Source organism: Manis pentadactyla, chromosome 14 (assembly GCF_030020395.1).
Source record: "Manis pentadactyla isolate mManPen7 chromosome 14, mManPen7.hap1, whole genome shotgun sequence".
Lineage (NCBI taxonomy): Eukaryota > Metazoa > Chordata > Mammalia > Pholidota > Manidae > Manis > Manis pentadactyla.
This window is the reverse complement of record NC_080032.1, coordinates 2,262,217-2,275,539: the sequence shown is the minus strand read 5'-3', so window position 1 is coordinate 2,275,539 and position 13,323 is coordinate 2,262,217. Positions and strand designations below refer to the sequence as shown.

At 52.4% G+C, this 13,323-nt stretch overlaps 2 protein-coding genes across 17 annotated transcripts in view; one reads left to right on the top strand and one right to left on the bottom strand.

Annotated features, from left to right (window-relative positions):
* The window catches only part of LOC130680780 (zinc finger protein 337-like), a 37,849-nt gene extending 35,145 nt beyond the window's left edge, over positions 1-2,704 (bottom strand). For 5 of the 14 annotated variants that reach the window (XR_008993804.1, XR_008993811.1, XR_008993809.1 and 2 more), the window contains exon 1: positions 2,512-2,661. The gene's annotated coding sequence lies outside the window, so the exon portion shown is untranslated. Of the gene's footprint in view, positions 1-2,162; positions 2,340-2,511 lie in introns of those variants that run through there. The other 9 variants (XR_008993808.1, XM_057492113.1, XR_008993812.1 and 6 more) reach the window with 8 other exon arrangements.
* LOC130680781 (zinc finger protein 337-like) overlaps positions 1-13,323 on the top strand; it is a 159,747-nt gene that overhangs the window by 55,368 nt on the left and 91,056 nt on the right. The gene's annotated exons all lie outside the window — the stretch shown is intronic.

Genomic DNA, 13,323 nt, shown 5'->3' with positions numbered 1-13,323 from the left:
TTGGGTCCTGGGGGAAAAAATAAAAAATAAAACAGAGCCAGCATGTATAACGGACGGGATATTGTGTGTGGAAGTGCCTGGCATGACTGTACAAACTCTCCCCATTGAAGAGATTTTCTTGCAGATATTGTATATGGTTTAAAGAAACTCTAAAAGAGGACATGACCCTGCCCTCCCTGGGAAGAAAGGTGGTCTGACTGGGCCCCTAAGCCTTCGGATTCGTTGGTTATTACCCCCTTACCTCATCCCCCCAGCGGCAACACTCTCGTCTCTATGAAACTGGGCACCTACCCAAGGGTACAGTTTCCAGTTCCCGCAATTACAATCAGCTCAGTTTTGCTACACTGCTTTGATGATAGACTGTTTTGATGTTTTTCTTTATATCTGCATGTAATGCTCTAGACCTAGAAAAATAGACTTAGCTATACTTATTAATTAAATGAATAGTAACCGTAGCTATTTTAGAATCAATAATAAGGAAACTGCAAGTAGGGCCCAAGCCAACCAGGCGTGAGGGACCATTCTGAGAATTAAGTCTTGTTTGTTCCAAAACCGCCAGGGAAGCCAAGCAAGCATAAGTGCAAAAGATTAGTGATTGCTAAATCGCCAATAATCTCATCTCTAAAGATTGACCTTGATGTGAACACTTTTTCAGAAAGAATCAAATGATCTAATCTTTGTGAAACTGTGTGCTCAAAACATATATAACCTTGCTACATTTCAATAAACCAGGCCAGGCTCTGCTCGGGAACTTTGCTAGTGTCTGTGACCTCATTCATTCATTCCGTCACTTGCCCATGCCGTTCATCCCTCAGGGACTCCTGGACTCACTGGAGCTGGACTCTGCCAACTAATTTTGGAAACAAGCCCAGCTGTAAACAGCATAGTAACAACAGGAAGTATTCCAGGTTAAAACCAAGATTGCATTTTAAAACCCAGGAAATTAAGAATTAAGATTCTTAAACACTCTTTAGCAAACAGACAATGACTCAGCCCACCTAGGGGCGGGGCAGGCAGTCATAAGCTGACATGCTGGCAGACAGATGGTGCTACCCTAGGGAGAAATCACAGCACTAAATTTCCTGTGTTGAGTTAATTTTGTAGAATTACCTGGAGGACAGAGAAGAGACTTAATATCTCATCACAGATGAACATTTTGGGACCACTTAACTAGTCTACACTCCCTAGCCCTGTCACATTCGTGAAAAATTCATAACACGGGAAACCCCCAACCCTTCAGCATGTACCTCTCTGAATTCATCCACACTTTCGAAGTGCTTAGCCTTGAATGAAACTTAAACCTTCCAGCGCCTCTTATCTGAGATTGCCCACTCCCCTTACTGAGTGTGCACTTTCTCTTAGTACAACTTGTGCCCTTCAGGGTGCCTCGCCTCCCTGAGGTCACCTGCACTTTATCCCTAAGTAAGTAACCTTAAAGAAAACCTTTACTCTGCTTCACTACTTTGTCTCTGCCCTTCAAATTCTCTGTTGCAGTGGGGGCAGGAACAAAGGAAAATAAACAACGCTCCCCTAAAGACACCACAAGTCATGCGTATTCCCAGCAACGGCCCAGCTTTTCCCCATTCTTAAAAGCCTGAAAAGACACAATCCTAAGACTACGAGTGAACCTTCTCTGAGGCTGCCCACAACTCCCCTTTCTCCGAGTGGTACTTTTTGACTTAAACATTTCTCACTGGTGCGATCAACTTATTTTGTTTCGTCTCTGCGCTCTTCCAGCGGTGAGCGTCTTTGTTACTTCGCTATTCAATCTAACCTGCAGACTGAAGCACAAGCCTTCACCCTCTGTCCTACTTCGAGTAAATAGGGAAGGCCACCGAGGTCTGAGTTGGGCTCACAAGTTCGTGTCGCCTGTGACACTGGGAAAGACCTACCGCTGTACGACCGTGCTCTTTAGAAGCTGACCCCAAATCTCCTTTCTTGGCCTTCAGGAAGGTCTCAGAACACGGCCTCACTCCGTGCAGTGCTCTGCGCCTCCCCCATATCCCGGGGTGCTAGGGCGTGGTTCCCAGGCTGTGCAGATCCACGCGGACCCTGCATCCAGGTGACCCGGCCGTGTAAGTTGCCGAGGCACCTGCCCACGCGGAGCTCAGTGAGCGCCCCTTTCCGCCCCCGGCCCTCGCCTGCTCTCTGCCGCTGCTCACCGTTCTGGACGCCGCCCTCACCTCCACTCGTCCGACCTGTTCGAGAACTCCCTCTCCTCGGGCGTCAGGAACCCTCCCGCCCAGGCGGAGGCTCCGCCCAGCGCGCGGGGAGAGGCCTTCCAGACGCAGCCGCCCGACGACGCCGGGACTCCCCGGGCCGCAGCTCCCGGCTTTTCCCAAAGGCTCCCCTGGAGACTCGCCCCATCTCCCCCTGGGACACGGGCCCCCTGCACCTGCGGCCTGCAGGCGCTTCCGGCCTCAGCAACCCTCCCCCACCGCATCTGCACGGCCGGCCTCCTCCACGCTCAGAAGAGCGAGCTGGACAGGGGGCTGCAGGGCCCCTACTCACCAGGGGACGGACAGCGGGTGGGAACGGTGGCTCCGCGTCCACTGACGGATGCTGACGGAGGATCTACGCCTCCGCATGGCGGTCCACCCAAGCACACTACCCGGGATCCCCCGCGCAGGCAGTTATTCCAGGTCCCAGAATCCTCGGCGGGAGGCTCCAGGAAGTCAGTACCCAGAATCCTCGGTGGGGCGGTGCCAGGAATACAGTGCACAGAATCCCTGGTGGGCGGCTGCAACGCGTCTACACCACGAATCCTAGTGGGGCGAGTTCTAACCTCAGTACCCAGAAACCTTGGCGGGCGGCTGCAGGACCTCAGTACCCAGAATCCTCAGGCCCTCTTCAGCTGTCCAGCACTAACTCACCCGTACCCAGAAGAGTCAGCGCGGCACCGCCCCAGGACTTCAACACCCAGAATCCTCGGAGACGTGGCCACAGGTGTTCAGTACGCAGAATCCGTGGGGCAGCTCCACCTCCCGGGACTGAACCTCCCAGAAACCCCCTTTCAGAGCAGGCCTGCAGTTCAGTCTCGAGTCCCCAAGCCGAAGTTGTTGCCTTTTGTCTCAGCTTCAAGTGAGGCCTCCTTGAATGCTGAAGCTGCATGGCCTCTACCCCAGTTGCCGGATGGACGTTGTGGGAGCTGCGGGAGCATCTGCTACACAGCCGTGCTGCACCTTACATGTAGGGAGGCAAGTTCCCTTCCCTGAGTAACAGACCACGTCACTCTTTCCCCTTCCAGGCACCTTCTAAAACTCCCATTTCAGTACCTCTACAAAGTAAGTTGCCAAGAAAATGAAAAGGATACAATCCTGGGCTGATGCAAAGTCTCCCCTGAGGCAGATGGGACTGAGTGTCCTAAAACTTTGAGGAGAAAACCATTCCCAAGTCTGCAAAACTTGAGTTCACCGTCTAATGGGCCCACAGCAGCCCCAGTGCAGGAGTTCCTGGGCTGAAGAGGCCCCAGGGTATCAGGCCACTGCACGTTCTATGAAAACTGCCTATGCCTGGTGGTCCCTGCGTGCATCCAGTGTGAAAATGTACCTCATCTTGACTCATCCAGGAACAGGACCCAGGGAGGGAAGCAAATCTGGCACCAAGAGTTGGGAGTCAGCAAACCGGAGCTCGCCACACACGTGTCCCTCACTGACACATGACCTCAGAATGTCGACGTGAGAAAGTCGGGTGCTTAGGGGGAATTGGCCACTTGAATAATTCTAGTTTCACTGGTAGGAGATACTTAACCTGCATTGAACACAGGGTAGATGTTTCTTTCTATGACTTTTATTTCCTATATAATTTCAAATTCATACAAAACTTGCATTAGAACAGGACAAAGAATTCTCATATACCCATTTCCTGGCTAACTTCTCCAACTGTTATCACCCTGCAACATTTATCCGGCCTATTTCATCATCTTGTCTTCCACTCTCACTCCTTTCTCCCCCTTTCTAGACTCTGTTTCAGACTTTGTGGCCTCTTGTCCTCAAGACTTTTCAATATATATTTCCTATCTCCAAGGCCATGGGCACAGGACAATGATTAATCATGGGAAATGAAGTCACACTACTACTGTCTCATCCACCACTGGCTTCCAATTTTGTCCACCATCCCAATAATGCCATTTCTAGTCATCTTCCCTCCCCCTTCTCAGACCAGTCCTGCCTCTGGAATTGTATATACACAGTATTTGGGCCCTTTGGTCCTGTCTCACCTGCACACTGCCTCATGTTTCCTTGTGTGTTCCGACCTTGAGTTTTTTGAAGGGCACAGAGGGCAGCTCTTGTCTACAATGACGCACAAATGGACACTACCTGAGGTTTGCACACAGGAGATGCCGCTGATGGTGCGAATACCCCTGGGCATGATGTGTCCTTCTCAGGACCCCTTATCAGGAGGCATTGGTGTCTCCTTTCTGATGATGCTGACTGTTAAGATAAATTCCAACCAAAATAATCAGGCGACGAGAGGCAACAAAGGGCCAGGCAGTTTATTTGAGGGCAATCCCTGGCGAGCTTCACCAGTCTACATTAATGGAGGCTGGAGAAGTCTCGCCCAGCAGGGCAGGCAGCAAGTTTTTAAAGAACGTAGGGGGAGGCAGAGCTTAGATTTACAGCAGCACAACGATTGTCTAGCCAAGGGTACGTGAAGGTCTCTCATTGGTCTCTAGACAGGCCCTGGACAGCTACCACCATTCCTCCAGCGTGGGGGAGGGCTCTAGTTAGGAACTTCTGGAATATTATATGATCAGACCCTGGAATGTTGTCAGACCAGAACCTGCTGGTCTCAACCCTTATTAGGTGAGGCCTGAGGCTGTGCAGTGGGCTCACCCCTCCCCCAGTGCCTCCAGCCTTACACTGACTTTGATCCCACAGCTAAGCTGGTGTCCAAAGCAGGGCCGTCATTCACCTTTTGTAAGAATCTGAATCATTAGAATTTTAAGCAGTAAAATCTACAACCATCAGTCCTTTCGTTTTCACTACAAATACACATAAGCAAAGTTCAAAAGGACTTTCAAAATGTATCAAGACTAGTGAATTTTAAGGACACACAGTCACATGAACTGTCACGTAGATTTTCTACTTCTGCCACAGAGCAGGGCCTGGCCACGTGTGCCTTAGGCGGGACGCCTCCGATCATCCTGTTGGAAGCATTTCCTTAGGCAGGTGAACAGCAGTGAGAACAGGCCGTTCCTACAGAAGATGGGGTTAGAAACGGGGAATGTGTGTTTCTGGCTGAGTTTAGTGGCACTCTCTGCCTATCGCTGGCCTCAATTTAGACTCTGCTGTGTAGGTTGCCATCCAAGGAGGATTCTGTTTCTCTGGGAATTGACTGTCTTCCTTGGAATCTGCGGTGCAGGCCGCAGCTCACTAAATCTAAACCGAGATCTGTTTCTTGCTATCTCTACCCCCTCATTGCCTGGCTCCAGGGACGACTTGCCCCAGCGACATGGAGGCAAATACATTCCTGGAGTAAAGCATGTTAATCACTGTGTCTAGAAACCTGTTCACCCACTCAACAATGTGATTCCTGGTCAATAAATATGAGAGGTGCCTTTCCATCACCACTCTTGAGCTGGTATGCCTTGAGTCCGCTGGCTGGCCTACTATGGTCCTCGATATCTCATCGGGTCGCCTCTACATCTGCGGGTCCGAGACGGGGAGGAGGCCAACACTGCAGAGCGGTGACCTCCCTGAAAATGCAGCCCAGAATCAGTCACCTGAACCCGGGCAGCCAGCTGGCTCTCAGGCGCCGAGGCATCGGCTTCCTGGGCGAGTAGGCACCCCTTCCCTACTCTCTACAAAAGGGACAGTGAGTTATCGGTTTTACTGCCTATTCAGAGGGCGTCACGCTCATCTCTCCCACCCCTTCTCTGCGGGGAGGGGTCACCCACAGATGGACACTTGGGCACGTGCCCCGATTGCCAGGTTTTGTCCACGGCCGTGAACGCAGCCAGAAGCCGGGAGGCCAGGCGGACGGAGGGTCCCAGCACCCGCCCACCGCCCCTCTCCACACCCGCTGGTGAGGCTCAGGAATTCTCCCGGCCGCCGTTTCAGCCTCAGGTTCTCATTTTAAATGTTGTATCTTGGGGCAGGAGCGCCCACCACGCCCGCAGCAGGCCGAGCGGTTACTGAGCCTCCCTCTTCCTTACAAACGGAAGTGGGGGTGACGGCTGTCGCCGCTCCCCGCGCGCGTGCGCAAAGATCAGGTGAGCCGCGCTGTTCAGCAGCACCGAGCTCCGTGCGTTCGGAGGGACAGGGACGACCCGGTCGTCGAGGCAGGCAGGTGTGGGGCGACCTCACGCTCGGGAGGAAAAATACGCAGAGAGCTCCCTTCTGCGGACACCCGCCCCCTGCCTCCACGCTCCCGGCGCGCCAACAAAGCCCCGCCTAGCGCCGCTCCCGGCAGCCTCAGCGCGGCTCACCTCCCTGACCCGCGTCCCCCGCGGGGGTCTCATGGGCGGGACATCGGTGACTAGGCGGTAACAGACCAATGCCGTGCCAGGAACAGAGAGGCGGACTCCAGGGTCGCCGTATCCCCAGCCGAGCGGGATGCCGTAAGGTGTGAACCAGCCCGAGTCCGCCGCCCTCTGTGTGCCTGGAGGCCCAGGGGCCGCGCCTCCCGCCCCAGGCACCGCCCTGCTCCGCCCCTCCGTCGGCCAGGCTGAGGGCTAGGGCCGGGCCGTGGACGGACGGGACGGTGCCTGTGTCCCCGCGGCCTGGGCGCGTGGGGGCTGGTGTACCGGTTGGACGGGCCGGAGGGCACGGTGGCCCCGGGGGTCGCGCTGGGCCTGGGCTTCACCCGGCCCCGGGCAGGGTGGGGTCCCCAGGATTGAGTTCGCGCCCGACCGCGCCGTCTCCCGGACCAGCGTGTCCGCTGCGGGGTTGGGCTCCCACCGCTGTCGGGCTCACATCCTCTTCTAGACACAGACCGAGGAGCCGCCAAGCGAGCCTGTAAGTCCGGGGAGAGGAAATCCCGGGCAAAATACCTCTGAAACCAAAATCAAAGGGAAAAATAGATTTAAAAACCGGTATATTGCTTACAAACTGTGGTCGGAGCCCTTCCCTCTACTCCGGCAGAAGCATGCGAGACCTCCACGCCTCTCAGGTTCAGATAAGCCCTCGGTCACCATATAGTTACACACCGATACGGAGATGACCTACTTCTCTCCACCCTTGAGGAATGCGTGTTCATATGTAGATGCATTGAAGCCAGGAAGAGATTCGGGAATGCTGCAATGTTACCCACAACGTCCCAGTCACCAAACCAAGATGTGGTCTTGCTTCCTTCTCTTTCTGGCTTCAGGGCAGGAGGCAGGGCCACTTTGGCTGCCCTGTGGCTTCCGGGCCTGTTCCTTCTCCCTGTTGCCTTGCGGACCCTACTTCTCTTCCTAGGTGAGGCTCTCCTTGCTCGCTGCCGAATGTCGGGCTTACCTCCCGCCCCCCGCCCCCAGGCGCACCCACAAGCTGACTGCACCTCGCAGTGTGCCAGGGACTCCGAATCTGCTGCTCGCGCTCTTGCTCTCAGAGTCCTGACCAACCAGCTGCCACCTGGACACTCCACTTCCACGGCCCTCGGGCAGTTCAAACCCGGACAGACTGAGACAGGGACCCTGGGTGTAGTCAGAGTAGGGTGAGGGCCTCCGGGAAGAGCAGGGCGGAATATTTATGGCCAGAGCAATGTAACAATGGGCAAAGAAGTCCCTACTGAAACTCTATGTTAACCATTAAGCTCTAGAATCATTCTTCGGTGACATCAGTTAATGTTCCCCAGATGGGGAAGAGTGGCACGTGTCAGTTACACTAACCATTTGTAACCATGTGTAAGATTCACTTTAGCATGCTAAAAGGCCCAGGCCTATGTGCTGTCTTTCCTCCTTCAGATCTGACGAGGTGATTTTGCAAACTGAGCAACTAACTTAGCATGCAGACCCAGCTGTAGAGGACATGGTAAAAGGCAGGAAGAGTACCATCTTAAAGGTAAGATTGCATTTTAACACCCAGGAAGTTCAAGAGGCAGGATTCCTTAGCAAATAGAGAGTATCTCAGCCCACCTTGGGGGCTGGGCAGGCAGCCTTTTGATGTGCTCCCGGACCAAGGCGCCGGTGTCCCAGGGAGAAATCAAGGCAGGAAGTTCCTTATGTTAAGTTAATTTTTAATATTCAGGGACCACTAACAAGTCCACACCCCTAAGATTTTTTCATGTTCTTGAAAAATCCTCAACTGACTATAAAACCCTTAGACAACGCACCACCACCGACTCTCTTGTCCCCTCCGGGCGTGAGCCGGGAGGTCCGTCCTTTCACTTTATCTCTAAATAAATGCCTGTACCTTGCTCTCCTACCTTGACTGTGAAGCTCATTCTTCGGATTCGTGAACAAGAACTCCGGCATCAAGACGACGGGTCTCAAACTGAAAGTTGAACATTTTCCCGCTGAAACATGCTGCTGCTTGTGGATTCCCATCTCCACCTCACATTCGTTCCGCTGCCGAGTGTCATCCTGTCCCTCCATCGCAGCCCTACTGTCCCCACCCCCACCCCTGCCAAGCCCTCGCGTCCCTCCTGACACACCCGCAGGAGGGCAGCTGAGCACTATGGGCCGTATCCTGCCTACCTGCGGGCCCATCGCTCCAGCGCCCAGGTGTCCCTTCTGAAACACGGTCCTGTGTCCCTCTGCTGCTGAAAGCCCTGCCTTCCAGGCCTGGACCTGCACCCTCCCGTCCAGCCTTAGGCCCGCGGGGGCCCGCAGTCCTCTGACAGTGAGACAGGCCACGAGCTCTGTTTCCTCCAGGGCTTCACGAAGCCCCTCTTACCTCTCGGTCAGCTTTCCACACTCAACACGGAATGTGCCCCCTTGGGTCCGCTGCCTTCCCTCGGCCTTTCCAGGATGCCACGTGCGCTTCTAGCCAAACTTGTGTCACTGTTCACGTGGATCATGTCTTTGCTAATTGCTCCTGCTGACGAGGGCACTTTCTCTCTTCTCCCCGTGCCTAGGAGCCAGGAACCAGTACTGGGGTCGTCGAAGGGACAGAGTGGGCTGTGCTGACTCGGTCTCCCTCTTTCCCCTCCCTGATACCCCTCCACCCCCTCTGGTAGCCCCTGATGAGGATGGGAAGTCTCGGGAGCACAGTGATGACAGGAGCTGCAGGGCAACTTGCGGGAGTCCAGCTCCAGCGAGTCCAGGAGTCCCTGAAGGATGGACGACGTCGGTGACTCACTGAAATGAATGAGAACACAGAGACTAGCAAAAGCTGAGCCTTGCCTTTAATGAAAAATAGCAGCCTGATTATATGCTCTTTGATTATATAAAGTATAGATATTAATCATTTAATTGACACATAGCACGGTTACATGAGTTTGGAGAATGAGATTATGTCATTTCACAGGTCTTAGCAGTTCACTTATTTCCAAGTAAGCTTTGTTCTTAGTTACTGCGGCCAGAACATCATACAAACGTTAGGTAGGTGCCAGACTCTTGGTTTCCTTACAGATGACTATCTAAAGTTCACTATTCTATTATTTTGATGTACCGGCCTCAAGCTTTCATAGTTATACTCCCATTCTTCATCTCCCGTAGGAAAGAAACAGGCTCTCTCTAAAAGGACACGATGACTTTTTGGTAGGCACGGACAAATTTTATAGACTGTGCCTTGGACCCATTTTCAAGTAAGACTTATAATGGAGAATTTTCTGATCAGGAGTTAGGTAATGCCCTGTTCTCATTTGTTTTATAGTTTGCCAGGCCCTTCTTTGGTGGGCTAGCCAAAGAATATCATTTGTTCTCTGTACCCACCTGTCACCATTAATCACTGAGTATGTCATTTGGAGGCCACGTAGGGGCAGAGGAAGGAACCTGAACCCAGGTAACTTTTCCCTATCATTTTTCCCATAAACGTGGGTCCAATACTCATTGGGTCTCTCTTTCCCATCATCAGGGGTAGTCACAAGGACAGGAGTGTTTTTTTCCAACTTCCTATAGGGCCAGTACTTAAAATTTTCAGGGAGAATTGGATATGGCTTCTTCCCTGAATGGACAGCTTGAGTTTAAACCAAAATAAGCAAATTCATTAAAAGGAACATTTTGAGGAGGAGGGATATCGAGGGTGCTCCTCTTGGAAAGCCACTGTGCAGCCCCTTCCATCCGACTGCGCAACTGCACCATCAGGCTGGCGGTTCTGACCGGCTCCCGGCAGCATCTAGCATGAGGAAGGGGGAAGGCTGCATATTTTGAAGGGGATTCCCTTTAAAGCCTGGGAAGACCCGGGGCCAGATGCCTGGTCGAGGGAGCAGAGGCCGCATGAAAGCTGGGCTCTGGGGCGGCCAGGTGGGAAACGGATCGGGAGGGAACTGAGGACACGTGAATATGCCAAGTGCCTGCAAGGGTCAAACCACCCAGAGGGAAAGGCAAGCAGAACGGCCTGTGGGGGCTGCTCACTCCCGGACCCGGTCTGTGAGGAGTTCCTGAGCTGCTGCGTGAGGCTGGGGCCCTTCTGCTGTGCTTGGGACACACCCAGCCAGTGAGGGGCGCAGCGGCAGGCACACAGCCAGCGGTGGTCCAGCTTCAAATGTGTAGCCAAGTCTCTAACAGATTTCAGCTCAGGATGCCAACTGCCCAGGGGCACATGCGGCCAGAGGGAAGAGCCTCATCTCTAACATTCCTTACTCTCCATTTAGGTTTCACTCATCAGTAGGAGGACGACTTTGTGGTCAGAAAATGCAAACCATAGCACCAGCCAGGGCTGTTTGACTTTAGGTCACCCCGCCTTCAAACCTCAGGGTGCCTCAGTTTCCTCATCTGCAAACTGGGTGTTTATAACTACCACTGCACAAGAGTGAACTACGGTTATGTGAGCCAATCAGGTTTCTTCATCTGAGGGGAGCAGGGAGGTCGGGAATTCTCCACCTAGGTTTTTTCAAAAGTTTAGCTCCCGGGCCTGGGTCCGACCCCTAGGCATTGACTCTCCTTGCTCAGGGAAGAACAGTGAGTCAGTCTTGACTATCTCACGCCCTACATTCAGTATATCATCTCATCCATGTGCTTCTCCTCTTTCACAACTGTTTACTTTGAATTAACATTGTATTTATAGAAAATTTGCAAAGGTATTATAGAGAATTTCCCTACACTTCTCACCAGGTTCCCCTAATATTAGCATCTTACAGAATCGTGGCTATGGTAACAGAGGCAGGAATCTAACATCAGCATACTATTATGAACTAAGCACCTTACTCAAAGTTCACAGCTTCTCTATCATGTCCACTCTTGGGATTCTGGGACACCACCCGGATCCCCACCAGGGCCATGCTAACCACACTGCAGTCATCTCTGGTCTGTGTGCCTGCCTCCCAGCCATTCTCTTGGCTTCTCTTGGGGCCCGTCTACAGCCTCCGGAAGCTTGGTTGATCCTAAGTAATAGGACTGCCTAATTCCTTAAGGGAAGAGACAACCACACCGGGGAGCAGATATTCAACCAAGAGATTTATTAAGCGGTGGCGAGGTGGCTGCCTGCGAGAGTGAGTGCAGCAGCCGTGGGCTGGGCAGCTTTGGCTTACATCTCCTTATATTAAGGCACTTGGCACCAGCTGACTGGGCATGGAATCGTTGGGGTTAGCTGGCAGGACGTTATCGGTCTGTGTCACAGAATTTTCTGCGTCATGAGAGGGGAGCGGAACCTAATCTCGGGAAACTGAAACTTAACGGTCGCCATCTCAGGTCAAAAAGTGTGGGGTCAGGCGCCATTTTTGACTAACATTCTTACCTTTTTGATTTGGTATGGGCGACGGGACGTCACTGATTTCTCTGGCTATTTCCCGCTGGAAGGTGGTGGCGATGGGGGCGCAAAAGGGAAGAGTTATGATCAAACAAGGTGGGGGCCGTCAGTCTCATGATGGCGAAGGAATTTCAGCATTCGTCTCTTCCACATCCTTCAGCAACTGGTAGTCCCTAAGGAGGAGCTGGTTGAAAGTCTGGTAGAAATCTTGCTAATCTGATTTTGAATGAATTTAATTCTGCAGGGCAGGAAGGTACAGAAAAGAAAGATGATGAGCAAAGGACCGAGGACAGGCAGGAGCCAAGTGAGGAGAGAGGACTGGAAGAGTCCCTTCATACTAGTCTTTGTGGGGGACCTTTTGAGACTTTCTGCAACATCGGCCACTCAGCGTACGTTTTCTTTGACTAGTCCTGACTCGTTGACATAATCACAGCATTCTTCTTTAAGGAAGAGGCAGGTCCCTCCGTTTTTGGCGGTTAGAAGATCGAGGGCCTGCCGGATTTGAAGCGTCCCTTGGGGTGGAGAGGTAACTTGTCCCCGAGGTGAGGACAGGGATTCGCTGGTGGAATCTAAAGCAGTTTGCAGCTTGGCATTAAGGCCATCTACTGCCGTTGGGTGTGTCCTAAGGCTCCTGCCGAGAGGCCCGTTCCTCCGCACAGGCAGATAGGGTATCCCGACCATAATGGGAACGAAGGCTGCTCAGCGGGTTCTGCAGTGAGGAAGCAACCATTGTACTTCAGAGCTGCTGTCTGATGTTATTTGAGGGACAATAGTCACAAGAAAACAGGGATCTGATTGATTGGGTAGAATTTCGTTTAGGAGAGTGCCGTTACACCAGAGAAAGTCTCCCAGTCACGAACATTAGGTTGTAGAGATGGTTTGGTTATAAGAGAAACTGCCTCTCCCTAGAGAGATATTAGTAAGGGAGTTTGGAGAAATGCAGGCACATAAGGGGAGAGAGATATTGTCTGTTTCTGGTTCCCTTAAGGGAACATTGGTAATTGGGCTAATAGGGGGTCCTGAGATCAAGAAGGTGCAGTTTGTGATGTTAAGAGAAACTGCAGAGAATAAGTGCCGAGCTAAAGATACACAAAGGAAACCATTTGTTGGCTTTAGGGCAGCAGTAGTGAGGTTTAGGAAGGCAAGGGTGTTTTATATGATATGGAGCCCAGAGTAGAGTGAAGGGGATGAGGAGGGATTTGAAGGTTGAGAGTCTGGGTCTGTGCTTTCTAGCTAATTAACAAGTATTTGTTCTGAGCGATGTATGCTGGGTGACAGTCGGGAGTGTTGGGTAACAATGGAGACATGCTCTCTATTTAGGCTAAACTCCCCGGATGGTGAGGTGAGTACCCATAGGAATAGAATTTTCCTGTTACTCTGGTCGCCCATTGGGAATCCCATGTGTCAGAAATTGTTCATGTGTAGGTTTCTGTGTTCGAGTTGAACTTGAACATCCCGTCTCCATTGTGTGCATCATGTATTTTTGCATGACCAGTAGGGTCAGTCTCGGTACGTTTCGACCCACCAGCCATGACAGGAATCTTTTGGC